General features: G+C 45.4%; 1 pseudogene; it reads right to left on the bottom strand.

Moving 5' to 3' along the window:
* Positions 1–2,408: 2,408 nt before the first annotated feature.
* The window catches only part of LOC116352911 (membrane-associated guanylate kinase, WW and PDZ domain-containing protein 1-like), a 78,951-nt pseudogene continuing 76,363 nt past the window's right edge, over positions 2,409–4,996 (bottom strand).

The raw sequence follows: 4,996 nt of genomic DNA, 5'->3' as shown, positions 1-4,996 counted from the left end.
GAAATAAGAACAGGAGGGGAATCAGAGAGAATGCGGAGGAGTTGGAGGAGGAATAGGAGTAGGAGGAGACTCAGAGATAATGCAGCGGTGGTGGAGGTGGAGAAGGAATAGGAGTAGGAGGAGATTCAGAGAGGATGCGGAGGAGGAATAGGAGTAGGAGGAGACTCAGAGAGGATTTGGAGGAGGTGGAGTAGGAGTAGGAGTAGGAGGAGACTCAGAGAGGATTTGGAGGAGGTGGAGTAGGATTAGGAGTAGGAGGAGACTCAGAGAGAATGCGGAGGAGTTGGAGAAGGAATCGGAGTAGGAGGAGACTCAGAGATAATGCAGCGGTGGTGGAGGTGGAGAAGGAATAGGAGTAGGAGGAGATTCAGAGAGGATGCGGAGGAGGAATAGGAGTAGGAGGAGACTCAGAGAGGATTTGGAGGAGGTGGAGTAGGATTAGGAGTAGGAGGAGACTCAGAGAGGATTTGGAGGAGGTGGAGTAGGATTAGGAGTAGGAGGAGACTCAGAGAGAATGCGGAGGAGTTGGAGAAGGAATCGGAGTAGGAGGAGACTCAGAGAGAATGCAGAGGAGGTGGAGGAGGAATACGAGGAGACTCAGAGAGAATGCGGAGGAGGTGGAGGAGGAATAGGAGTAGGAGGAGACTCAGAGAGAATGCGGAGGAGGTGGAGGAATAGGAGTAGGAGGAGACTCAGAGAGAATGCAGAGGAGGTGGAGAAGGAATATGAGTAGGAGGAGACTAAGAGTGAATGCGGATGAGGTGGAGAAGGAATAGGAGTAGGAGGAGACTCAGAGATAATGAGGATGAGGTGGAGAAGGAATAGGAGTAGGAGGAGACTGAGAGAGAATGCAGATGAGGTGGAGAAGGAATAGGAGTAGGAGGAGACTCAGAGAGAATGCGGATGAGGTGGAGAAGGAATAGGAGTAGGAGGAGACTCAGAGAGGATGCGCAGGTGGGGGAATAGGAGTAGGAGGAGACTCAGAGAGAATGCGGATGAGGTGGTGAGGAATAGGAGTATCAGGAGACTTAGAGAGAATGCAGATGAGGTGGAGAAGGAATAGGAGTAGGAGGAGACTCAGAGAGAATGAGGAGGTGGAGGAGGAATTGGAGTAGCAGGAGACTCAGAGAGAATGCAGAGGAGGTGGGGGAATAGGAGTAGGAGGAGACTCAGAGAGAATGAGGAGGTGGAGGAGGAATAGGAGTAGCGGGAGACTCAGAGAGAATGCGGAGGAGGTGGAGAAGTAATAGGAATAGGAGGAGATTCAGAGAGAATGCGGAGGAGGAATAAGAATAGGAGGAGACTCATTGATAATGTGGATGTGGTGGAGGTGGAGGAGGAATAGGAGTAGGAGGTGACTCAGAGAGAATGTGGAGGAGTTGGAGGAGGAATAGGAGAAGGAGGAGACTCAGAGAGAATGCAGGAGGTGGGGGAATAGGAGTAGGAGGAGACTCAGAGAGAATGTGGAGGAGTTGGAGGAGGAATAGGAGAAGGAGGAGACTCAGAGAGAATGCGGAGGAGGTGGAGAATGAATAGGAATAGGAGGAGATTCAGAGAGAATGCGGAGGAGGAATAAGAGTAGGAGTTGACTCAGAGAGAATGCGGAGGAGTTGGAGGAGAAATAAGAACAGGAGGGGAATCAGAGAGAATGCGGAGGAGTTGGAGGAGGAATAGGAGTAGGAGGAGACTCAGAGATAATGCAGCGGTGGTGGAGGTGGAGAAGGAATAGGAGTAGGAGGAGATTCAGAGAGGATGCGGAGGAGGAATAGGAGTAGGAGGAGACTCAGAGAGGATTTGGAGGAGGTGGAGTAGGATTAGGAGTAGGAGGAGACTCAGAGAGGATTTGGAGGAGGTGGAGTAGGATTAGGAGTAGGAGGAGACTCAGAGAGAATGCGGAGGGGTTGGAGAAGGAATCGGTGTAGGAGGAGACTCAGAGATAATGCAGCGGTGGTGGAGGTGGAGAAGGAATAGGAGTAGGAGGAGATTCAGAGAGGATGCGGAGGAGGAATAGGAGTAGGAGGAGACTCAGAGAGGATTTGGAGGAGGTGGAGTAGGATTAGGAGTAGGAGGAGACTCAGAGAGGATTTGGAGGAGGTGGAGTAGGATTAGGAGTAGGAGGAGACTCAGAGAGAATGCGGAGGAGTTGGAGAAGGAATCGGAGTAGGAGGAGACTCAGAGAGAATGCAGAGGAGGTGGAGGAGGAATACGAGGAGACTCAGAGAGAATGCGGAGGAGGTGGAGGAGGAATAGGAGTAGGAGGAGACTCAGAGAGAATGCGGAGGAGGTGGAGGAATAGGAGTAGGAGGAGACTCAGAGAGAATGCAGAGGAGGTGGAGAAGGAATATGAGTAGGAGGAGACTCAGAGAGAATGCAGAGGAGGTGGAGAAGGAATAGGAGTAGGATGAGACTCAGAGATAATGTGGAGGAATCTTATGAGGAAGAAGAGGGAAAGATGAGGTGAGGTGTGGATGAAAGAGAAGACAAAGGAGAAGGACTATTGTGTGGATGATGAGGAATTTTAGGAGGAGGAAAATGAGGCTGAAGATGATGTACTCACAAGGCACAGCGTGGCAGTAGAGGTTATCTCTGATGGTCTGTTGGAGCTCATGATCAAGAGAGTATTTCTGAAACTTCAGGCTCAGGTAGTGCTTCAGGTCTTTGTTCAGTTTGTTACCTGCACAGGGAAACCACACAGGAACAGTGGTTACGCCTCATATTTCCTATTACATAATTTGCATAGCAAATGTAAACATACATTTCTTTTGAATGACTGGTCTTTGAGCTGCCTACTCCTCTGACTATTGTTGTCATGCCATATGTGTAGTTAAATAAGAAACAACATGTTCAAATGTAATTACATGACAACTACCAAATAACCATTTACATTGGCTTCTTTTGGATTCACATTCAGCACCATAGCCACATGAAGTAAGGGTGCTGGAGGTGCAGCAGCACTAGTGATGGGGGCAAAAATCTATTTAGTAACATATAGCAATATTAATTTTGGACTATATATTTTTACTCTAAGTATCAATTTGTAAAAAAAAATCATAATAATAATTTAAAAAATGCTTATGTAGGTAGCGTTAGCTAGTGCAAGTAGGCTGTACCTGCACAAAAACGCAGGTATTTTTCATTTTTCATCTTCTTTTGAAATAGTGAGCCATGTTTTCAGCACTTTTATTTCCATGACTGATCAAAACTCATTTTCTCATGCTCTCTCTTGTCTCTCTGCAGCAGACATATAGTGAGCAATGTGTTTGAAACATAACATCGTAATAAAATCCCAGTACCAAATACATATAGAATCGTGAGAATCGCAATACATATCATATCGGCACCTAAGTATCATGATAATATCATATCGTGAGGACCCTGGCAATTCCCAGCCTTTTAAATTTGACAATTTTTTCTCCTGTCTGTACCCTACAGACACCAATACAATCATTAACAATAACAAAGAGACGCAATTTGGGCAGAAAGTGTGAACAGCTTGTTGTGTTGCGGCCATAGAAATATAATCCATAGAAGGGTCTTGGAACCTCTAACCCTGGCAATTTGTCTGGTAAACTCATGGGTCAACTCACAATGGCTGCCAGTCCTGACTTGAATGGGCCTGTCTGTTCTATGGATTCTGTTTCTATAGTTGCTGCCGTCAGTGAACAGCAGCTACAATTGGCCTTTAGCTCATTTCTAAATACAATCAAATATATATTTTTTTGTTTGGAAAATGCCTTCAGCTGAAAATAAAATGTGAATCTGTCTGTAAAGCTACCAAATGTTTTCTGAACAACTCAATTTTTTGCCAACAGCACTGTTTTTTCAAAATAGCCTACCGGTGAGTAGCCTACATATGCATATTCATGCTATCTCTATCATTTGTGTGAGTCAGTGCCAGTGGAAAGTATTTTGTCAGTGTCCGACTATGGAAAGAATTAGAAGGTGCTCAACCAACGTGAGTAAAGCTGCAACCTAAAAATGTGTAGACATCATTGGACAGGAAGAGGCATAACGCTTGCTCACCATTAAAAATAAGTTTCAAAGATTGACGTTTCGGCCTTCAATGGCCCATTTACATGCTAAGTCATGTAAATTACGTAGAATTGCATGAAATTCGTTTATGAAAAGCACATTTTATTCCGGGCCCTGCTAAAAATAAATCACAATTTATGCAAATCCTACCAACGCCTCCGCTACTACGTAAAAGGGATGATAGATGCGTGCAATCCTTTATTATAGAGGAGATATCTTCTGTGCTCAGTAAGCTACGCCACTGCCCAGCGGTCTCAGTCTCACTACCCCTGTGTGGCCTCCTTCATCAATGCATCCATTTCAGTTGCCACAAAGCTGACTGACCCAACCATGAGGAGAAAAGAGAACAATACAGAGATAGGGTGAAGTAGAGAGAGAAGACAGAGAGAAGACAGGGAGAGAGAGAGAGAGAAATGGAGAGGTAAAGAGAAAGATGAGACCCACAGAGAGGCACAGGCCGGGAGGCAGCAAGAGAGGTGGGCTGAGGTAATTGAGAACAACAGTTCCCTGATTGGCTTAGAGCTTCCAGGTTCCATCAGCGAGAGTCAGTGAGAGTTCCAGAAGGCGAGGAGTCACAATGGGGACAGATGGACAGGGCTTTCTCTCACGCCAGGGTCTCGTTTAGGACCATTTAATGATCTCCAAATATATCATCCATGTCTGGGGAGCTGGCCAGCCATTTTGAGGGCTTTGGCCAGTGTCTCGCCACACAGACCCCTGACCATGATGGAAGCTGCTTAGTAGATATTGCCTCTGTACTGAAATGACACTCTTCAATGTGTATAGATTGTAAAAAAAAATTGAAATTATACAACCACTTTAACATGAACAAATATATTAAATAAAATAGGTTTTTATGTTAGCATTTTCAAAAGAAAATGTGGTATTATTCATGGATGATGTCGAAAGTTTTTGGTAGTATGCAAAAATATGTTCACCATTTGAGAGTATATACTAACCACTT

Source organism: Oncorhynchus kisutch, linkage group LG17 (genome assembly GCF_002021735.2).
Source record: "Oncorhynchus kisutch isolate 150728-3 linkage group LG17, Okis_V2, whole genome shotgun sequence".
NCBI classification, from domain to species: domain Eukaryota; kingdom Metazoa; phylum Chordata; class Actinopteri; order Salmoniformes; family Salmonidae; genus Oncorhynchus; species Oncorhynchus kisutch.
The sequence above is the reverse complement of the archived record's forward strand: the minus strand, read 5'-3'. Positions and strand labels throughout refer to the sequence as shown.